The sequence below is a fragment of the Delphinus delphis genome, chromosome 8 (genome assembly GCF_949987515.2).
Source record: "Delphinus delphis chromosome 8, mDelDel1.2, whole genome shotgun sequence".
Taxonomy (NCBI): Eukaryota; Metazoa; Chordata; class Mammalia; order Artiodactyla; family Delphinidae; genus Delphinus; species Delphinus delphis.
Window position 1 is genome coordinate 93,653,087 of NC_082690.1, and position 24,694 is coordinate 93,677,780.

Consider the following 24,694-nt stretch of genomic DNA (forward strand, 5'->3'; position numbering starts at 1 on the left):
ATAACTCAAAAATCAGCTGAAAAATAATGAACCAAATTAGAGTTTTCAAAATTATAATTATTTTAACAGATACTGTTGATTGTCCAACTGTTATCTTCCTCTCTTTCCTCCTAACAGAATAAGAAATTGTATTCTGGCCTCTGCCCTGCTCCTTCATGAGCTGCAAAGGTGCTGACTCCATCCTTAGCTGTAAGTGGTAGAAGACAAAACAAATTAAAGATTGGGAAGAGTATAATGAGTAGATAAAGGTGTGGGCTCTGGAAACAGATTGCCTGGGTTTGAAAGCTAACTCTGCCTTTTGCAAGCAGTAGGATTTTAGCTGTTACTTAATTTCTTTAGGCCTTGGCTTCCAGGTAAAATTGGAATGATAAAAAAATAAATCTACTCCAAAGAGTTACTATGAGAATTTAATGAGACAATCCATGTGGGGGAAAAAATGAGCCTAGGACTCAACATTTCTTCATCCAAGAACCATTGAACACACCACCATGTACCAGACCCTGTTCTAGGTACCAGGACTGTAATAGTGGACAAAATAGACAACAAGCCTCATTCTTATGGAGCATGCATCCTACTGAGAGAAAATAGACAGTGAACAACATTAGAAAGAAAAATATACAGTGTGTTAGACAGAAGATAAGAGCTATTAAAAATGAATAAGCCAGGGCTTCCCTGGTGGCGCAGTGGTTGAGAGTCCGCCTGCCGATGCAGGGGACACGGGTTCGTGCCCTGGTCCGGGAAGATCCCACATGCCGCAGAGCGGCTAGGCCCGTGAGCCATGGCCGCTGAGCCTGTGCATCCGGAGCCTGTGCTCCGCAACGGGAGAGGCCACAACAGTGAGAGGCCTGCGTACCGCAAAAAAAAAAAAAAAAGTAGTACAGAAAGTAGTTGGGGTGGAGTGTTGTAACTCTAAATAGAGTGGATGAGGAAAGCCTCACTGAGAAGGTGATATCCTTGTAAAGATATGAAGGAGATAACAGAGTGAGTCATGTGAATCCCTGGGAAAAAGGCATGTTAGGCAAAGGGAAAAGCTAGTACAAAAACGTGACGAAGAGAATTCCTAGTGGGTTCTATAAACAGCAAGGAAAGCAATATAGCTGCAGCAGAGATTTTAACAATTAGCTTGAAACAATTTTTTCCCTTTCAGAAGCAAGTCTAGAGCTTTCAGATTTCAAACCATTAGACCATTAGAATATAAAATGAATGTGAAAATGCTTATATGAAAATTTCCCCACCTTCTATTTCTCTCTGTATCCTCTATAGAGTATTTATGTAATGCCAAATTATTGGCCATGTCTTAGTCATCCCGGCTTGTCATAACAAAATGCCACAGACTGGATGGCTTAAATAACAGATATTTCCTCCCAGTTCTAGAGGCTAGAAGTCCAAGATCAAAGTGTCTGGCATATAGTAACTGCTCAGTTAATATCACTTTTCTGTTATGCTGGACTGGCAGGAAATGGACAGGATAAAGAGACAGAGGGCTGAGAGATGACATCCAAGGACACAAACACGGGGATAAAAGAAAGTGTTCTTGAATTCATGGAAAGACACATCACTGTCCCAGCGTTTTGTTCATGGGCTGGGCTACTTTCATCTCGAAAGAGGGCAACTTCAGTGAAAAGATGTCAGGAGAAGAGAACTTTAGCATTGAGTTTGAGGTGAAAGGTCATGAGAAGTGATTCAGATGCTTCCAAATTATTGTTTCTTTGAAGCGTCCTCTTAAAATGCAATCAAGCCATTTAGGAAACAGGGTGTTAGAAAAAATACCACTGTGAACAATAGGTAATTGTTGTTGTTGTTGTTACAAAGTGCTTTCTCTGTGACAGGCACTGAAATAAGACCATCATATATATGATCCTTCTTTATTTGTCCCATCTTTCTCTAACTACAGCCAAGAAGGGTTCTATATTTTAAGGAGTCATGGGATTCGATTGGGCCTGCCTGGATAATCCAGAATACTCTCCCCATTTCAAAGTCCTTTTGCAATGTAAAGTAACATATTAGCAGGTTCTGAGAATCAGGATATGGACGTCTTGCAGGGGCATTTTTCTGCATACCACATGGCGTGACAGAAGTAACCCCCAGTAAGTTTGATCCTCACAATTCCGATGTAGAGTACCTAAGTTTCCCCATTTTAAAGGTGGAGGGAGCCGGCCAAGAACCAAGGGAAATGGGTAGCCTATGGAAGCTGGAAAAGGCAAAGAAATAGATCCTTCCCTACCATCTACAGAAATGACCACAGCCCTGCCAACACCTTGATTTTAGCCCACTGAAACCCACACAGGACTTCTGACCTACTGTAAGATAATAAATTTATGTTATTTTAAGCCACCAAGTTTGTAGTAATTTGTTACACAGCACTACAAAGAAACTAATACACAGCCTAAATTAGTTATTTAAATACAGGGTTACGTCGTAGATATTGGAGAAAATTTTATAATCAAACCGCAACCCACTGACAAATATAGGTAAGCGAAAATTATCTGGAACTAGAACTGGATAAAACAATCAGAATTCATTACAAGTTCATCCAACTATGACACATGTCTCAGAACTCTTTGATCCAATTGGTTTAAACTAACAGAAGACTTGTTGGCCATGTAACAAAGAATTCAAACAAAACGTGGCCTCTGGTATTATTGATTCAGTTGTTCATCCAAGTCATCAGAGTATCTTTTCTCTGCTTTTTGCAGTGACCATTTCATTCCAAAGTTGGCTTCCCTCATGGCGGCACAACTACCATATTCAGAAGAAGCGAGCTCTGGCTTTTTGTGGGTCCCTCAAACTTGTCCTCACATCTTATCAGCCCATTCTTTGCTATAAGCCTGCTCCTGAACAAATTCCTTTGGGCGGAGGACTGCTATGTGCCAGGTGGCACAGTCACTATAGAAAGGGGTATAAGATTACCTTGATTGGATTAAAACAATCAGTTTCACTTCTGGAACAGGAGGATGTTCCCGAAGTATATTGATGGCACACAATGAGGGCAGGTAGACGCGGTGATGAAGACACAGTAGTTAATAATCTATCCAGACCTGAAGTCACTAGTAGAACTTCACAGTATGAAGCCTAATGTGAAAGATGAAATGAGTCAGAGAAAAATAAATGGTTGAAGAAAAGTGAATAGAGAATAAGAGAAAACTATGCACATGATGGGAAACTGAAGGGACAATAATAAATGCTTTGGGTGTTCTTAGCAACATCTTTCTAGTGTTTCTGAAACTTGAGTAATGAACAGACCACCTTTAAAAGAAAAAAAATAAAAGGTAATTCAAGGGCCATAAAAAATAGTGATTAAAGGCATAGGCTCTAGATCTTGAAAACCTGGCTTCAAATCCCAGCTCCATCCAGTGCCTGCTGGCCACACATCCTTGGGCCCCTCTCTTTCTCCATTTTTTCATCTAAAGACAATAATAATACCAACCTCACGGAGTAATTTATGAGGTCTAAATGAGTTAATACACATAAACTCATTGGAATAGCATCTGGCTAGTATAAGAACAATCTAGACGTTAGCTAAATAAAACAATGTTATCTGAATATGAACAAACAAAAAACTAGGTAAAATATCTGCATGCTTATATTGCTTATAAATCTTTAGAATTAAAGTAAATTTACACATTATATTTAAAATCCAACAAATTCAAATCGTCAGAATCAACTTAGTGTGATGGATAATGTGTTTTTTAATAAATGAAGCCAGTGCTCACTATAACAGCTCAAACTGCTCCAGAGCTGGTTCTTTTGAGTCTGGCAGTTTTGCTGGTTTTTTAAACATGATTTTTTTGTTTTTCGCTTTGCACAAACTTCTATTGACACTTTATTATTTTGCAGATTGAAAATCCCGGGATTCTATAAAAACAATCATTGCAGTTGGAATCATTGTTTTCACCATCTAACATTATGTATTTATTATTTAACAAATATCTATTTAATGCTTACTCTGTATCAGTACCATGGAGGTGTTGGGGATTCAGCAGTGAATAAGAAAACTTCCAGCCCTCATGGAGCTTATAGTCTAGATGAATCAATAAAACAAACAAAGAAGTAAGAGCACATGCATAAACATATAATTTCTGATGGTGGTAAGTGTTATTAAAAAAAAAGTATAGCAGGGTAAAGGGACAGCAAGTGACAATTCATGGAATGATGCAGAAAGGAATCAGAGGTGGTTTAGGTTGGGAGGTCAGGGAGAGCTTGGCTTCTCAGAGACTTGAAATTAAGAAGCCAGCTCTTTGAAGACCTAGGAGAAGAGCTTTACAAGCAGAGGAACAAGCAAGTGCAAAGGCCCTGAGGCAGGAGCAAGCTTGGTGAGATGCGGAACAGCTAGAGGCTAGTGTGACTTGAATGAGTAAGGAGGAAATGGCCAGAGTTTACACTGGTGAAGAGGCCATACACCAGATCATGCAGGACTTCACAGGCCACAGTCAGTGTGTGAATGTTATCCTAACTGTGAGGGGAGTTTGCTGGAGAGTTTTAAGCAAGGAATTAACGTGGCTCTGAATTAGGTTTTTTAACATGATTTATCATGGAATTGTTCATTTTTCCCCGATCATTTCCTTACTCAAACCACTGCACAGACCACCATGCCGTCACTGGGCTTTCCTTTGGAGCAAATACATCACATGCATGATGTTCACTTCTGTTCCTTATCGTTATAACTTGAACATTTTTTAAGGTACTATTTGATGCAGCACAAATGCAAAAAGGGATCCTGAAACAGTTACACAGATGGTCTAGAATATGTTTCTATGTTCTTTTTGGGTCATCACATAAAATTAAACAATTTTCAAAAAGAGCCCATGGCCATCCGAGAATAATCTTTATCCCTTAGTTTGAGGAATATTGCTCTGTCCCAGAATCTACCTGCTACACCCTTTTTTTGCTCTGCGGGCAATTTGTTTCTTTTCCCACAAAGCTCTGCTCACTCCTCCTATCTGCTCTAGACCATTCCCTACTTATTTATCCCCAAAAAGTGTTGATGTGACCTGTCAAGGCTAAGGACATCCAATAAACTCCTGACTTATGACCAGGATCTCTCTCTTCAGATTTTATTTGGTATGCGTATGTGTGTGTGTGTGTGTGTGTGTGTGTGTGTGTGTGTCTGTAAATTTTTAAAATTTTCATTCACAATATTTAAGAAGGTAGTAGGGCCAAAGACTGCCCTCTACTCTTCCCTAGCTCACCTTAAGGAGGCCTTGGGTGGATGGCCCATCTCAGTTCTGCTCTGGGCAATGAGGCAAAATTCTTCCTTCATTGATATGATCTTCCTTTAAAGAGCTTTCCAGGATTGGCTCCACCCTCCACCCTGATATTAAAGGAGTAAGTGAGTGAGGGCCCAGGAAAACTCACCTCCAGCCTTATAATCCAACATCAGGAGACCACATGGAGGATAAAGCAAAACTTACAAAAATTGCCATAAAGAACATGCATTTACTCAGCTTTGTCCTTTCTTGGGGACCTCTCCAGGGCATGAGTAAGGCAAGTCCAAATCACGTGACCCCTGGTCAACTACCATATATATTATTTTAGAAACACTAGAAACAGAGGAAATACAGCATTTGTACAGCTAGCCTCAAGCTCTAGTGCCATTTTAGCTGCCCCTTGGAGGGATTCTTCTCCAACTGAGCTACATCTGCAGCAGACAGAGACAATCCTGGGCTAGTCTGTGGTGTCTGCCCCACAAACCAACAGTCCGGAGGGAAGACGATGGCTGAGGTCACTCAGTGACCCTGAAGCTATGGCAGCTCAAATGCAAAATCAGATCGTGTAAGCAGAGTGAAGCTGCTGCAGCATCTGATGGGAAACAAGAGCACAGACTAGATGAGCACTGCAGAGAGGTCACCCCGACCAGCCTTCCATGCTATATGCATAGCCCTCTCTCCACTAATAATAACAGTTGTCATGAATGAACCACTTAAATCTGTGCCAGGCATTGCTCTCAACCTTTATATTTACCTACGAGGCGTGTGTTTTTATGACCCCCATTTACTGGTGTGGGTGGGGGGAGAGGAATTAGGCACAGAGAAGTGAAGCAACAAAGCCAAGATTACACAGGTAGTAAGTGGAGAAGCCAGGCTGAGAACCCAGGCTTTGTGGTTCTCACTACACGGTGCTGCTGCTTAAAGAGACAGGTATTCCAGGGAAGTTTACACCTTGTACTTCACACTTCATTCATCACAAGGCAAAAAGCTTGTGGGGGTGAGACTAGGAAGAGGGTGGCAAATTCCCTGTGACAGAAGGAAACAGCAGGAAAAGAACAAAATGAAGAGGGTGGGGCTGGGGTGGTGGTGATCATCCTTCTTCTGAAGCAAAGAGGTGTTTTCGGAGAAAAGAAGATTCCCATGTGTAGGTTTGAATTACTGTCGCGCTAATAAATGGGCCATCAAAGCAGCTGGCTGCACTCTCATAACTGCCATGGGAGTTATTCACGCTAATCCTTTCCCTTGTAGCCTGGCCAGACAAGGATGAAAATCCCCAGCATCAGGTATTAAAAGAGACAGAGGAAGCACGCAAACCAATTTACAGGGTTTCACTGGACCAGTTTTCTTCATTTGAGTCCTATTAGCTCTGATAATGTATCCTCACTATTAATCAGCCAGGGAGAGCACGGTAACATCAGTGTGTGTGAATGCGGGGCTAAGCCCAGCAGCCTTCAGTAGTGTTGAGAGTACCAATTTCCAGCAAAGAAACCCGGAAGAACACCTGGAGAAACCCAGGAGAACATCTAAATGATCCTTCCAGGTTTCATGAAGCATGTAAGTGACCAAAGCAGTGAATATTCCAAGGAAAATACCAGGGAATCTAATGCAGTGGGAGTTCTGTAAGCTCTGCCACGTTCTTGCTGTTCTTTGCACAAGTCATTTTACCTCTTTTACCTTAAGTTTCTTCAGCTTTGAAATAGGGGAAATGATACACTCTGCATAGGAGTTTTGAGGATCACTGAAGTATGGATACGACGGTCCTATTTCAATGCCTGTCACAGAGAAAGCACTTCACAACAACAACAACAACAATTACCTATTGTTCACAGCGGTATTTTTTCTAACACCCTGTTTCCTAAATGGTCTGATTCCATTTTAAGAGGACGCTTCAAAGAAACAGTAATTTGGAAGCATCTGAATCACTTCCCATGGCATTTCACCTCAAACTCAATGCTAAAGTTCTCTTCTCCTGACATCTTTTCACTGAATTTGCCCCCCTTTCAAGATGAACGTAGCCCAGTCCATGAACAAAACACTAGGACAGTGATGTGTTTTTCCATGAATTCAAGAACACTTTTCTTTTATCCCCGTGTTTGTGTCCTTGGATGTCATCTCTCAGCCCTCTGTCTCTTTATCCTGTCCATTTCCTGCCAGTCCAGCATAACAGAAAAGCAAACCTGATTATATCAGAACAGACTCATTCTCTCCCCACCTCCAGAAGTTCATATTCTTGTTCAAGACTTCCTGTTTATCACCTCGGTGATGAACCAAAAGCCCTTGAAATGGCAATGCTTTCTGGCTCTGAATCAGGATTGTTCTATTAGTCATTCCAGGATCTCAAGAGGAAGAGTCAGAAAAAGCAAGAGATTCAGAGATAATGTGCAAGCAGGAACGGTAGATTCAGAGAAGAACACAGAAGCTTCACCAAAGAAAAAATATTGCTAACAAACATGCTAAGACCCCTGACTTCATTAAACACAGAGAGGCCCAGTAAACGTGTACATAGTGGAGAAATAGCTACAGCTGGAGCCAGTCTGATCTGCCAGAGCACTGGCACGTTCTAGTCGTATGGCCTGGGATAAGACATTTAATTTTTCTGAGCTTTGGTTTCTTCATTTGTAAAATATGGATAATAATAATAATTTCACAGAGCTTTCATGAGGATTAAAGATTATCCGTGTAGAAGTGCTTAACACACTGCTTGACACATAGTAGGAGCCCAGTTATAGGTATTATTTAGCCAAAGAACTAGTCTTGTAGCACCCATGTTTTCTAAGATGCTCCAACTTTCTTTTTTGCATTTTTCATAAATATAAATCTTAAATGGTTATTTAATAACTAGGACATACAAAGACTATGCTGGCAAAAAGTGACAAAGGATTAAGCTTACCCAGAATAGTCCTAAGGAAAACCAGGATGAAGAATAGATGGTACAGGAAGATGTATTTAGTTCACTGAAATATGCAGAAGCCTGAAGAATCTGGAGGAGTTCTCTGCTACAGTATATTTCCAAATACAAGCTGGGGGATCACTTATTCGGGTGGAAATGTCCAGCAGACGGTTGACTAGGTTGATCCAATACGTGGAAGAGAAAGGTCTTAGAACTTGGCTGGACACAGTGTTCTGGAGCATCTATTAATACTAATATCCCTCCAAGGATAGGTCACCCAAGGAAAGTTAGGCAAAAAGACAGAGGATTAGACACTATAAATGCCAAGATTTACGGGGTAGGTGGAAAAAAAAAAAAATGAAAGAGACAAACTGTTTCATTGGAAAGAATTAAGGACTACTCAGTAAATTGGCCACAACCAATGGATAATTCATTCATTCACTCATTCAACTAATACTTAGATTGTGCTTACTATAAGCCAGGCATTATGCTAGGTGGGGATACAGTGAGGAACAGCATAATCCAGATTCTACCTGCATGAGGCTTCCTGTCCAGGAGATAATTCAGGTATAAACAGGTAGTTGAACAAGTCCACTAAGAGACCTTTCAAAGAATCAGTGGGGACAGAAACCAGAGTTAAAGGTATAAGAGAAAAGGAAGACAGTGGAAGTAAATTCTTTTAACAAGCTCAGCTCTAAGGTAAGAAGAGAGGGGATACAGAGTCAATATTCTGGAAAGATTTTAAGCATCACTCGAGATTCAAGTATTCTCTCATCAATGTCTGGGTTTCTTAAAAGTCAAATAATAGCACAAGTCATGTCCACACTGACTATGATGGAGGCAGCTGCCTAAGCAGGTTGACTGTCTTTTTGTGTCTTCAGAGACTATTGGACCAGTTGTGTCCCCGCAGTCCCCGCACAGCATATGCTCTTTCCTGCAGTGTGAGGATATCTGCATTAGCCTAAGTACATAGAGCAGGCCCTTTCATTAATGCTCAATACGCTTCGCACATTAGAAATATCACTGTGTCACTTACGGAACTCTAAGGCATCTGGTAGACTTGTGTCTCCCTCAAGATCCTGCTTGTTTCTCTTATAGTCAAAAGGCACAAGTCACATACTCTTAATTTTGCCCCCAAATCACGGTAAGCCCTGTCTCCAAACGCTCGTTGGCCTTCAACCTCTTACTTTGTTGACTGGTTTAACTCCAAGGAGTTAAACCACCAAATTCATGGTTCTCAGCCTTACTGTCTGTGATTTTCATGACCAAATATACGAGAAGTTATGGTGGCACACTCAGAGGGATTAAAATGTAAACGTCAGCGTTTCCATATACATTCAAAACTGAAATAAAAATGTATTGTCACTACCCTATTTAGTTGGCGGTCCTTAGGCTTTGCATTATGATTTGAATTAAGCAGTTTTTTTATACTAATCACATTCATATACATACACCCCTAAGGCAAGATCCTCTCACATGTCAGTACACAGGCAGTTCAGCTTTGCCCTGACATTGAGTTGCACTTTTAGATCTTACTTGCCAAAATGTACCCTACTCTACAGCCCTTCATCTCAGTGATCCATGTCCAAGATATCATCATAACGCTATATTTCTTCAGTTGGGCAACCTACCTGTGGAATTCTGCTGGAACTCCAGTCTGCCATAATACACAGGGTAAATATACAATTTAAACTCTGTTGCAAGCAAAGAAGATCTGAGAGTTCAAAACTGGGAAATAGTTTCCCAAAATGTAGATAGTTTATTGTATGCAGGTTGGCTGAAAGGTAGAGACAAATGACCTAGAAAAATTTCTCATCTTCCCTCAGAGCCTAAAAGCCTATAGCTGTTGGTATAACCCCCAAAGCATCTAGAGGGATCCATTCCATTCATCAAAGGTAGTTGACTACACATCTTAGTTTTCCCAAGACAATATCAGTTAATGCCTGTTGTTGAAGTAGTTCAGTGTTCCAATGGTAGCATCCCATTTCTCTCTCAAATGTGTCCTAATTTGAGCAACAAATTATTTGGTCATCTCAGACAAAGAATATCACAAATCTCCCAACCAGTTAAATGTCAAAAATTTTCCAACTTTTTAGCCAGTTTTAAAGTCATACAAGTATTATTTCAAAGAAACAGTCCTCCAAAACGTGAGTTAATGGAAGCCAGCGCCACTGAGAAAGAGAGGCAAAAATTTCAAGTGCAATAGTGCATCCGGGAACAAACAGGTATAAGGAAGTCAACTGACATTTGATGCTGAGCCTAGGAAGCATTATAAATAAGAACTGAAGGAAGTATTCAGAGCTTTAGGTCCACACAGCCAAAGTAAATCAAGTCTGCAAAGATTTTATGAGACTCTGAAGAACACACCAAGAAGATGAAAATGAAAACTCTGCAATTTTTTTTATTATTACCATTGATTTTAACTTTTTAGAAAAGGTCCTGAGATTACCAGAGGCACCAGCTCAGATACTATAAGTGAGGTGAAACAAACTGCTTGGCTTTAACCCTTTTGGAGATTCTGATCTGCCTGAACCAGACTCTAACATTCATATCCCTCATTGAACAGATACTCCATTAAACTACACACAAACCAAAGTGGGAAGTGCTGAATCCTAGCATTTGGTAAAATCTTGAGGCAGCTTGAATTGTCATTTTGTGCGTCTGAATTTATGGCTGTCTGCTTTTATTATGTCTTAGTAGCATCCTTTTTGTCTTACCTCAGTGTTTGCTCATTCTTGCAGCTATGAACTTTTAAAGAGCAGTTATTTCATGCATTTATTACTCTTTACTTCAATCTTCCAAACATTCACAGAATTGTACATAGGACTTTCTCTGTCTTCTCTGAGACCGTATCCAGTGGTTTCTGGATATTGCCCTAATCCCGAATCCCTGCTATTTCTCATTACCCTTTATTAACAGACTTCTAAGTGACTTTTTTGAGACAACGGGATTCTGTTTTTAGCCAAGCCTATTTCACTCAAATTTGCAAGTAAAATTTCATGAGAAGTTGTATCAAATGCTTTATTAATTTCCAAATATATATTCTAGACTCAGCCTTAAATTCATGTTGTTCTTTATTTACTAGAGAACTTATTTTCCAAGGCTTTTTCTTTAATATATATGTAAAATTTTTCCTCTTCTCTTTTAACCTCCCTGCTGTGTTTTCTGATGGTAATAGATCATGCCACTTGATATGACCACAGAGCTGTGCTCTGCTTTTCTGTTTAAAAAATCCAAATTAAAGTGACCAGAATGCTGTAGAAATCATCTTGAGGGTAACTGAAGGAAACAGAAATAGTGGGCCTGCCCACAAAAGGCTTAAATAAAAACATAATATCTGCTTACAGGTATCTGAAGGATTGTCAAACTGTATCCCTGAGGAGCAGAACCAGGACAAGAGATAAGAAGTATAGTGGCAGAATGTGCCTCAACAGAATTCATTCATTATTTCAGTAGTTATTGAGAGCAGTCTACATAGAAAGCATTATTTTGGACCTGTGGATGATGCAAAGAAAAACCAATTAAAAGTCCCAGCTCTCAAGTCCTTTACAACCTATTATGGCCACATAATGCACAAGAATAAATATAACTGTCCAACTCTGGAATGGACTGAGCCATGGAGCAAGGAACAGCTGGTCACTAGAGAGATACAGGTGAAAGCTGAACGCCCACCTCTCAGCTATACTGTAGGAAAGATTCCTGTATTGGCTGGATATTCATTTACTTTTTCTCTGCCTTGTTTCAGAAAGGACTCTCAATCCAGATTTTTCTTACTCCTAAGCCGTGTATTCCATGAGGAACAGAGATACTATTTTTAAATCTTCCTTTGTTAGTAAACCAGCAGCTCCAGGATCTCTTTGCCATTGAGGACCTGGGCAAAGAGGCAAAAGTAGAATACATACATAGAAGTCCTTGCCAGAGATAAAGAAAAACGGTCTCCACTGGCCCTGGAGAATACCGGAGGAGAGATAAAGGGGAAGTGAAGGGGTCACATGTGCAGATCTTCATAGTCTCATTAGAATGGAACCACAGGGAGAAAGGGATGGAAGGACCACAGTAGTTGTGGGAGATCCTCAGCACTGGTGGGATGATGGCAGGATTCACCAGTTCAGCTTGGAGGAGGCTGTAAGTCTGTAGAAGTTCCAACTATGTTCAACATGCTGCAAAATGTAGTTCACTGGAGACAGATATATCAAGCTGAGCATATGAGTTTGAAGTACCACTCTTGGATTTCACAGCCTATGTATAACATAAGGGTGATCCAGAAATGGCCGTGTGTCCCACTGAGGAAACAAAGAGGAGCAGAACAGGTAGGAAAAATATCAAAGGCCTGGGTCTAGAACAAAGAGTCCACATGTAAATGGAGGCAAATGGCCACAACCATGGACCCCATTCAGATATATCACCAAGTCTCAAAAGGCCAGACAATATCAGTGGGAGACCAGAACAACCAACCGCACAAAGTCCGTAAGAATCTGTGGGATGACTAGTAGATAGCAGACCACTCTTTCCTCTAATACCACAAAGTAACATAAACCTTTCCATCTCCAGATATCAACCTGGAGAAAAGCAGAAAAGGAGAAAGGCAATCTGAAAGAGTGAATGTAGCCAACATAATCAAAAATCCAAAAGGGACTGTTTAAACCGAAAGAGACTGAAATACCATCAACTAATTGGTAAATTTCAGATTTTCCCCCAAGCTCTCTAATAAATATACAGCCCTCTAAACCCCTATGCACATAAACACAAGCACCCTACTACCCAGTGAGATGGGGTTCATAGGAGAGATTTATTTCATTTTAGAAAATCAAGAAAACTAAATGTGCTCATATATCTAAGCAGTAATATGTGTAGATGCTTGATCCCAACACAAATTCACGGGCACATATTCACATATGTGACGCAAAATAATCATTCGTCAAGAAAATCTTTCTAAAAGGTGAGGCTCTCTTTCGTGGGGACACTGAGAGGCCCTTGTACAAATTCACATTTGCTTTTTTCTGTCTTCTACAGTGATTACTTTCTCAAATGGGATTATTAGCCTGCTTTAATGCTGTATTTAATCTCCCTCACGTTGTTGAGTTTTAATGTTTTCCGCATACTCCGTATGGCTATTAATTTGCATTCTTGAAGAAGTCAATTACCCATACATTGCTGTCCTCATTGAACCCAGGAACCTATTTACAAGAAACGTGAATTGCAGCATCACAATCACTAAAAGAAAACTTGTCTCCTCTTTCCACACAACATCTTCTCCCCTGTCAATGCAGCCTTCCTTCATTTTAAGATATTCTTGTGGTTTTCTACTGAAATCACACACTGTGGACCACTGTTCTGTGTATATGAGTTTGATGTCACTGGGTACCATATGTAATTATCACCCACAAAGGAATGTTACTCAACATATATTGTATGTTCATATGTTGCTCAACATTTATGGTAGCTGCATGTATCTGTCAAATCAGGTACATCAGAACAAACCATCCAATCTCAATATATAGAACAGATAGAGGCACTGAAAAACTATTACCAAAATCTGTGCTAGGTAGCTCACATTTCATTTCCCATGAAAGAAAAGAAAGGGAAAAAATCATCTAGCTTCTCTCAATTTGTCATTTGGTGTTCCTAGTGAGATTGAGAAGAAAAATGTTGGCAGAGCTGTTAGAAAGCAAGGCTGTAGTATCCATGAGGACCGGAGAGAAGGGAAGGATTAATGGGGCTAAATGAGGTCTAGATCAAGAACCCTGGAATTCAGGGAGTGATGAAATTAAAGCACCAAAGTGGTAGCTCCTTCTGAATGTAGCACACTATGATTTCCAGTTCTTCTGAATTCCCTCAGCATTCTCCAAATATCAACATTCACAAAAAAATGTGACAAAGGTCACAATGAGCTACAAATAGATCTGTCCCCTTGATCTGGAACTGGTTATATAGGTAAGTTTGATTTGTAACAAGAGGTCATGGTATTTTTACTACAAAGGATTAAAGTGCTAGGTAAGGCAGGAGGTTTCATGTGCTTTTGAGTCCAGCCAGCACAAACACAGTCAATCCTGGAAAAGTTCCTTTTCTTACACTGGTTACTAAAAGGCTACTAAGTCTCCGAAAAGCTGTAACAAATACCAAACAAAACCCTGAAAGGTGGCAAAATTGAAAGGGGACACTGAAAACAGCTAGTCAATGCCTGAAGCCCAAAGTCTTTGTTTGCACAATTGCTTCTTTTCATCATCTCTCAGATCATAAGTTGTTTAAGGGCTGTGAAAGGTATCAGAAAGACGGCCTTCTTCTATTTTTTTTTTTAGTATTTTATTTTATTTTATTTTAAAATTTTAAATTTAATTTTATTCATTTTTTCATACAGCAGGTTCTTATTAGTCATCAATTTTATACACATCAGTGTATACATGTCAATCCCAATCTCCCAATTCATCACACCACCACCCACACCCCCCTGGCACTTTCCCTCCTTGGTGTCCATACATTTGTTCTCTACATCTGTGCCTCTATTTCTGCCCGGCAAACCAATTCATCTGTACCATTTTCCAGGTTCCACATATATGCTTTAATATACGATATGTTCTTCTCTTTCTAACTTCACTCTGTATGACAGTATCTAGATCCATCCACGTCTCTACAAATGACTCAGTTTCGTTCCTTTTTATGGCTGAGTAATATTCCATGGTATATATGTATGACTTCTTCTTTATCCATTCGTATGTCGATGGGCATTTAGGTTGCTTCCATGACCCGGCTATTGTAAATAGTACTGCAATGAACATTGGGGTGCATATGTCTTTTTGAATTATGGTTTTCTCTGGGTATATGCCCAGTAGTGGGACTGCTGGATCATACGGTAATTCTATTTTTAGTTTTTTAAGGAACCTCCATACTGTTCTCCATAGTGGCTGTATCAATTTACATTCCCACCAACAGTGCAAGAGGGTTCCCTTTTCTCCACAGCCCCTCCAGGATTTGCTATTTGTAGATTTTCTGATGATGCCCATTCTAAATGGTGTGAGGTGATACCACATTGTAGTTTTGATTTGCATTTCTCTAATTAGTGATGTTGAGCAGCTTTCCATGTGCCCCTTGGCCATCTATATGTCTTCTTTGGAGAAATGTCTATTTAGGTCTTCTGCCCATTTTTGGATTGGGTTGTTTGTTTTTTTAATATTGAGCTGCATGAGCTGTTTATATATCTTGGAGATTCATCCTTTGTCCAGTGATTCGTTTGCAAATAGTTTCTCCCATTTTGAGGGTTGCCTTTTCGTCTTGTTTATGGCTTCCTTTGCTGTGCAAAAGCTTTGAAGTTTCATTAGGTCCCATTTGTTTATTTTTGTTTTTATTTCTATAAGCCTACGAGGTGGCTCAAAACAGATCTTGCTGTGATTTATGTCAAAGACTATTCTTCCTATGTTTCCCTGTCAGAGTTTTATAGTGCCTGGTCTTACATTTAGGTCTCTAATCCAGTTTGAGTTTATTTTTGTGTATGGTGTTAGGGAGTGTGCTAACTTCATTCATTTACATGTAGCTGTACAGTTTCCCCAACACCACTTATTGAAGAGACTGTCTTTTCTTCATTGTATATCCTTGCCTCCTTTGTCATAGATTAGTTGACCATAGGTGCATGGGTTTATCTCTGGGCTTTCTATCCTGTTCCACTGACCTATATTTCTGTTTTTGTGCCAGTACCATATTGTCTTGATTACTGTAGCTTTGTAGTATAGTCTGAAGTCAGGGAATCTGATTCCTCCAGCTGTGTTTTTTTCCCGCAAGACTGCTTTGGCTATTCGGGGTCTTTTGGGTCTCCATACAAATTTTAAGATTTTTTGTTCTAGTTCTGTAAAAAATGCCATTGGTAATTTGATAGGGATTGCATTAAATCTGTAGCTTGCTTTGGGTAGTATAGTCATTTTCACAATATTGACTCTTCCAACCCAAGAACATGGTATATCTCTCCATTTGCTGCTATCATTTTTAATTTCTTTCATCAGTGTCTTAGAGTTTTCTGCATACAGGTCTTTTGTCTCCCTAGGTAGGTTTATTCCTAGGTATGTTATTCTTTTTGTTGCAATGGTAAATGGGAGTGTTTCCTTAATTTCTCTTCCAGATTTTTCATAATTAGTGTATAAATGCAAGAGATTTCTGTGCATTAATTGTGTATCCTGCAACTTTACCAAAATCATTTATTAGCTCTAGTAGTTTTCTGGTAGCATCTTTAGGATTCTCTATGTATAGTATCATGTCATCTGCAAAGAGTGACAGTTTTACTTCTTCCTTTCCAATTTGTATTCCTTTTATTTCTTTTTCTTCTCTGATTGCCGTGACTAGGACTTGCAAAACTATGTTGAATAACAGTGGCAAGAGTGGACATTCTTGTCTTGTTCCTGATCTTAGATGAAATGCTTTCAGTTTTTCACCATTGAGAATTATGTTTGCTGTGGGTTTGTCATATTTGGCCTTTATTATGTTGAGGTAGGTTGCCTCTACGCCCACTTTCTGGAGAGTTTTTTTCATAAACGGGTGTTGATTTTTGTCAAAAGATTTTTCTGCATTTATTGAGATGATCATATGGATTTTGTTCTTCAATTTGTTAATATGGTAAATCATATTGATTGATTGGCATATATTAAAGAATCCTTGCATCCCTGGGATAAATCCCACCTGATCATGGTGTAAGATCCTTTTAATGTGTTGTTGGATTCTGTTTGCTAGTACTTTTTATTTTTAACATCTTTATTGGAGAATAATTGCTTTACAATGGTGTGTTAGTTTCTGCTTTATAACAAAGTGAATCAGTTATAAATATACATATGTTCCCATATCTATTCCCTCTTGCATCTCCCTCTCTCCAATCCTCCTTATCCCATCCTTCCAGGTGGCCCCAAAGCATCAAGCTGATCTCCCTGTGCTTTGCGGCTGCTTCCCACTAGCTATCTATTTTATGTTTGGTAGGGTATATATGTCCATGCCAATCTCTCACTTTGTCCCACCTTACCCTTCCCCCTCCCCGTATGCTCAAGTCCATTCTCTAGTAGGTCTGCGTCTTTACTCCCGTCTTGCCTCTAGGATCTTCATAATTTTTTTTCTTCTTTTTTTAGATTCCATATATATGGGTTAGCATACAGTATTTGTTTTTCTCCTTCTGACTTACTTCACTCTGTATGACAGACTCTAGGTCCATCCACCTCACTACAAATAACTCACTTTCGTTTCTTTTTATAGCTGAGTAATATTACATTGTATATATGTGCCACATCTTCTTTACCCATTCATCTGTTGATGGACACTTAGGTTGCTTCCATGTCCTGGCTATTGTAAATAGAGCTGCAGTGAAAATTTGGGTACATGACTCTTTTTGAATTATGGCTTTCTCAGGGTATATGCCCAGTAGTGGGAGTGCTGGGTCGTATGGTAGTTCTATTTTTAGTTTTTTAAGGAACCTCCATACTGTTCTCAATAGTGGCTGTATCAATTTACATTCCCACCAACAGTGCAAGAGGGTTCCCTTTACTCCACACCCTCTCCAGCATTTATTGTTTGTAGATTTTTTGATGAAGGCCTTTCTGACCGGTGTCAGATGATACGTCACTGTAGTTTTGATTTGCATTTCTCTAATGATTAATGATGTTGAGCATTCTTTCATGTGTCTGTTGGTGATCCATATATCTTCTTTGGAGAAATGTCTATTTAGGTCTTCTGCCCATTTTTGTATTGGGTTGTTTCTTTTTTTTGATATTGAGCTGCATGAGCTGCTTGTAAATTTTGGAGATTAATCCTTTGTCAGTTGCTTCAATTGCAAATATTTTCTCCCATTCTGAGGGTTGTCTTTTCATCATGTTTATGGTTTCCTTTGCTGTGCAAAAGCTTTTAACTTTCATTAGGTCCCATTTGTCTGTTTTTGTTTTTATTTCCATTTCTCTAGGGGGTGGGTCAGAAAGGATCTTGCTGTGATTTATGTCATACAGTGTTCTGCCTATGTTTACCTCTAAGAGTTTGATGGTGTCTGGCCTTACATTTTGGTCTTTAATCTATTTTGAGGGTTTTTTTGTATATGGTGTTAGGGAGTGTTCTAATTTCATTCTTTTACATGTAGCTGTCCAGTTCTCCCAGCACCACTTATTGATGAGTCTGTCTTTTCTCCACTGTATATTCTTGCCTCCTTTATCAAAAATAAGGTGACTGTATGTGCATGGGTTTACCTCTGGGCTTTCTATCCTGTTCCATTGATCTATCTTTCTGTTTCTGTGCCAGTACCATACTGTCTTGATTACTGCATCTTTGTAGTATAGTCTAAAGTCAGTAAGCCTGATTCCTCCAGCTCCGTTTTTCGTTCTCAAGATTGCTTTGGCTATTCGGGGTCTTTTTTGTTTCCATACAAATAGCACAATTTTTTTTTTCTAGTTCTGTGAAAAATGCCAGTGGTAGTTTGATAGGTATTTCATTGAATCTGTAGTTTGCTTTGGGTAGTAAAGTCTTTTTCACAATGTTGATTCTTCCAATCCAAGAACATGGTATATCTCTCCATCAGTTTGTATCATCTTTAATTTCTTTCATCAGTGTCTTATAGTTTTCTGCATACAGGTCTTTTGTCTCCTTAGGTAGGTTTATTCATAGATATTTTATTCTTTTTGTTGCAATGGTAAATGGGAGTATTTTCTTAATTTCATTTTCACATTTTTCATCATTAATGTATAGGAATGCAAGAGATTTCTGTGCATTAATTATCTAACCTGTAACTTTACCAAATTCATTGATTAGCTCTAGTAGTTTTCTGGTAGCATCTTTAGGATTCTCTATGTATAGAATCATGTCATATGCAAACAGTGATAGCTTTACTTCTTTTCCGATTTGTATTCCTTTTATTTCTTTTTCTTCTCTGATTGCAGTGGATAAAACTTACAAAACTATGTTGAATAAGACTGGTGAGAGTGGGCAACCTTTTCTTGTTCCTGATCTTAGTGGAAATGGTTTCATTTTTTCACCATTGAGGACGATGTTGGCTGTGAGTTTGTCACATATGGCCTTTACTAGGTTGAGGAAAGTTCCCTCTGTGCCTACTTTCTGGAGGGTCTTTATCATAAGTGGGTATTGTATTTTGTTGAAAGCTTTCTCTGCATCTATTGAGATGATCATAAGGTTTTTCTCCTTCAGTTTGTTAATATGGTGTATCACATTGATTGATTTGTATATATTGAAGAATCCTTGCATTCCTGGGATAAATCCCACTTGATCATAGTATATGATCCTTTTAATGTGCTGTTGGATTCTCTTTGATAATATTTTTTTGAGGATTTTTGCATCTATATTCATCAGTGCTATTGGTCTGTAATTTTCTTTTTTTGTAGTATCTCTGTCTGGTTTTGGTATCTGGGTGATGGTGGCCTCATAGAATGAGTTTGGGAGTTTTCCTTCCTCTGTAATTTTTTGGAAGAGTTTGAGAAGAATGGGTGTTAGCTCTTCTCTAAATGTTTGATAGAATTCGCCTGTGAAGCCATCTGGTCCTGGACTTTTGTTTGTTGGAAGATTTTTCATCACAGTTTCAATTTCATTACTTGTGATTGGTCTGTTCATATTTTCTATTTCTTCCTGGTTCAATCTTGGAAAGTTATACCTTTCTAAGAATTTTTCCATTTCTTCCAGGTTGTCTATTTTATTGGCATAGAGTTGCCTGTAGTAGTCTTAAGATGCTTTGTATTTCTGCAGTGTCTGTTGTAACTTCTCCTTTTTCATCTGTAATTTTATTGATTTGAATCCACTCCCTCTGTTTCTTGATGAGTCTGGCTAATGGTTTATCAATTTTGTTTATCTTCTCAAGGAACCAGCTTTTAGTTTTATTGATCTTCGCTATTGTTTTCTTTGTTTCTATTTCATTTACTTCTGCTCTGATCTTTATGATTTCTTTCCTTCTGGTAACTTCGGGTTTTGTTTGTTCGTCTTTCTCTAGTTCCTTTAGGTGTAAGGTTAGATTGTTTATTTGAGATTTTTCTTGTTTCTTGAGGTAGGCCTGTATAGCTATAAACTTCCCTCTTAGAACTGCTTTTGCTGCATCCCATCGGTTTCGGATTGTTGTGTTTTCATTGTCATTTGTCTCTAGGTATTTTTTAATTTCCTCTTTGATTTCTTCAATGATCTCTTGGTTATTTAGTAACATATTGTTTAGCCTCATGTGTTTGTGGTTTTTACGTTTTTATCTAATCTCATAGCGTTGTGGTCAGAAAAGATGCTTGATACAATTTCAATTTTCTTAAAGTTACTGAGGCTTGATTTGTGACCCAAGGTGTGATCTATCCTGGAGAATGTTCCATGAACACTTGTGAAGAAAGTGTAATCTGCTGTTTTTGGATGGAATATCCTATATATATCAATTAAATCTATCTGCTCTATTGTGTCATTTAAAGCTTATGTTTCCTTATTAATTTTCTGTTTGGATGATCTGTCCATTGGTATAAATGAGGTGTTAAAGTCCCCCACTATTATTGTGTTACTGTCGATTTCCTCTTTTATAGCTGTTAGCAGTTGCCTTATGTATTGAAGTGCTCCTATGTTGGGTGCTTATATATTTATAATTGTTATATCTTCTTCTTGGATTGATCCCTTGATTATTACGTAGTGTCCTTCCTTGTCTCTTGTAACATTGTTTATTTTAAAGTCAATTTTATCTGATATGAGTATTGGTACTCCAGCTTTCTTTTGATTTCCATTTTCATGGAATATCTTTTTCCATCCTTCACTTTCAGTCTGTATGTGTCCCTAGGTCTGAAGTGGGTCTCTTGTAGACAGCATATATATGGGTCTTCTTTTTGTATCCATTCAGCAAGCCTGTGTCTTTTGGTTGGAACATTTATTTCATTCATGTTTAAGTTAATTATTGATATGTATGTTCCTATTATCATTTTCTTAATTGTATTGGGTTTGTTTTTGTAGGTCCTTTTCTTCTTTTGTGTTTCCACTTAGAGAAGTTCCTTTAGCATTTGCTGTAGAGCTGGTTTGGTGGTGCTCAATTCTCTTATCTTTTGCTTGTTTGTAAAGTTTTTGATTTCTCCATCGAATCTGAATGATATCCTTGCCGAGTAGAGTAATCTTAGTTGTAGGTTCTTCTCTTTCATCACTTTAAATATATCATGCCACTCCCTTCTGGCTTGTAGTGTTTCTTCTGAGAAATCAGCTGTTAACCTTATGGGAGTTCCCTTGTATATTATTTGCCATTTTTCCCTTGCTGCTTTCAGTAATCTTTCTTTGTTTTTAATTTTTGCCAATTTGATTTCTATTTGTCTCATGGTGTTTCTCCCTGGGTTTATCCTGTATGGAACTCTCTGCACTCCCTGGACTTGGGTGGCTATTTCCTTTCCCAAGTTAGGGAAGTTTTCGACTAGAATCTCTCTCTTCAAATATTTTCTCAGGTCCTTTCTCTGTCTCTTCTCTTTCTGGGACCTCTATAGTGGAAATGTCATTGTGTTTAATGTTGTCCCAGAGGTCTCTTAGGCAAGGCAGCCTTCTTCTAATGGTAGACAATGTCTGGGATGTGAATGCATAAGAATTCTATCAGGTTGCTTACTCTCACTGAAACCCCTTCAGGGGAGTTTGGAAAAAAACACACTTGAAGATGTAATAGACAATCATTCTCAGATATCTAAAGCAATGTTTAAAAGAAGTTTTCTCTCCAGGTAAAAAATGAAAATGCAATTTCAGGAGAAACCTTCTAATTTTTTTTTCTGTCTTCTCCAATCTGTCATGGAAGGATTGCACTCATGGCCTTATTATTGACTGTTGACACTTTGCTTAAAAAAACTTGATAGGGCTTCCCTGGTGGCACAGTGGTTGAGAGTCTGCCTGCCAGTGCAGGGGACATGGGTTCAAGCCCTGGTCTGGGAAGATCCCACATGCCACAGAGTAACTGGGCCTGTGAGCCACAACTGCTGAGCCTGCGCATCTGGAACCTGTGTCCCACAACAAGAGAGGCCGCGACAGTGAGAGGCCCGCGCACCACGATGAAGAGTGGCCCCCGCTCGCCGCAACTAGAGAAAGCCCTCGCACAGAAACTAAGACCCAACACAGCCAATCAATCAATCAATCAATAAATAGAAACGCTGTAGAATTATTAAAAAAATAAAAAAGTAAAACTTGATAAAACACAATACTTGCTTTTCTACTATCAGGGAAAAGAAAAGAGGTAGGGATAATTTTAAATTGCAGAAAATGACAGTCATTATTGTCTTGCCTGCGAATGCATTGCTTATCATTAAAATTATACCTATCCAGGACTGTTTTCTGGTATAACTCTGGTCCATAGGATTCAATGAGAAACAAAATAACAAATTAACCTATCTGCCAAAATGTTAAGAGAATTTATTGACTTCATGGTATCCTCAATGCCACAGGAATGAAGAAATATTTTACTATACTCTAATTTCTTCATAGATCATAGCAAGACTCCTTGGCGTCGCAAGAATCTTCAAAAATCTCCAATTTGCATACCAAATAGGAGAAAGAATAAATTTTATTCAAGAATAATATTTTAATTCAATTAGCTGATATTAATTTTTTAAAAACCTTTATGCCATTCAAATCAATAAATGTTGAGGAAGAGAAAAAGCTGTCAGATCTGAAAGCCTATAACCTCTTAGACTTCTTCATAATTAATATCAGGTTTCTGTATATCAGAGTTCAACACAAGTTTTATTACAATGAATTTGCATTTGCTCAACAAAATATAATTGAAAGAGACTTCTGCTTCCATCTATGAAGGAGTAACAGGGAATATATTTATCTTCCTGCCTTACACAATTTTAAAAAATTGACAAAATACTGAGACAACACTTTTTACACATTAGACAATAGGCAAGGTGGCCATTGGTCCCGAAAAAAGGAAAATAAATAAGGTGAGACCAACTGTATTAGTCAGCTTGAGCTCCTATAACAAAATACCATAGATTGAGTGGCTTAAGGAACAGAAATGTATTTCTCACAGTTCTCAAGGCTGGAAGTCCAAGATCAGTGTGCCAGCATGGTTGAATTCTGGTAAGGGCCCTCTTGCTGGCTTTCAGATAGCCACTTTCATGTTGTGTCCTCACATGGCAGAGAGAGGGAAAGAGAGCTCTGGTCTCTTTCTCTCCTCATAAGGCCACTAATCCCATCATGGGAGTCCAACTCTCCTGAACTCATCTAAACCTAAGTACCTTCCAATGACCCCATCTCCAAATATTGTCACATTAGGTACTATAGCTTCAACATATGGATTTGGGGAAGACACAAACATTCCATCTAAAGCATCAATAATTGTCCCAGTTTACTGAATGGCATTAATAAAGCCTGGCAAACTTCCTGAGTTGAGAAGACAGTTCAGAATTCAAGAGGTATATGTTAGCTAGAATTTTTTTTTTTGGTAGCTAGAATTTAAAAGACAGATAATTGGAAAAAAATAAAGCTGCATAAAGAGAATTCCAGAGATCTGCAAAGAGTACCTAATGAGTCTTCATCTGAATAATGACTATGCAAGGCATGGGAAAGAATCATCAGAAGGATAAGATGTAATAGTTCTTGGAGCTCACACAGGACAAGAATAGTTTGTATTCCTTCTTCCTAACACATGAAGCATCAAGTAGAGTCCTCAGAAGAGTATTACCTCAAGATAGGGCCAAATTAGTCATGGAGAAACTGCCTAACAGCTCAAATGGACCAAATTGTTTCCAAGTAACTTGATTGCTGCATCCCATAAGAAAGCTCCCAAAATACTTAAGAAAATAAGAACTCCATCACCCTGCAAAGTAAAATTTACGATGCTGGGTATCCAACAAAAATTACCAGATATGCAACAAAGCAGGAAAATATAAAATCATAATGAGAGAAAAATCAATCTATATAGACCCAGAAATAACACAGATGATAGAATTAGCAGTGACAACAAAGCAGCTATTATAAACATACCTCATATGTTCTAGAAGGTTAAGAAAAATGAGCATGATAAGATATGGCCTATGAAAAAAATCAATCATTTAGAGATGAAAAATTCAATATCTTAACAGATTCACTTGATAAGATTAATAGCATTTAGACAGTGTAGAAGAATGACTAGTGCCCTTGAGGACATGACAATTGAAATTGTATGAAATAAAACACAGAGGGAAAAATACTGAAAATAAATGAACAGAGCACATCAGTGAGCTGTGAGAAAACATAAAATCAGACTAAAATGCATTTAACTGGAGTCCAGAGGGAAAGGAGAAACAGGAGAAGAAAAAAATTTTTGAAGAAATAATAGCCCCAAATTATCACAATTTAATGAAAATTATAAATTCATATATCCAAGAAGTTCAGTGAACCTCAAGCACAACAACTATGATGAAAACTACACCAAGGCCTACTGTAATCAAATTGCTCAAAACCAGTTAAAGAGAAAATCTTAAAAGCAATTAGGGGTTAAAAAAAAAAAAAAAAAAGAAGAGGAACAGAGGAACAAAGATAAGAATGATAGAAGACTTCTTATCAGAAACAGTGCAGGCCAAAAGACAGTGTAGCAACATCTTTAAAGTAGTGGATGAAAAACTAGCAGATATTTTCCAATAATTAAGACAAAATGAAAAAAAATTTTGACATACAA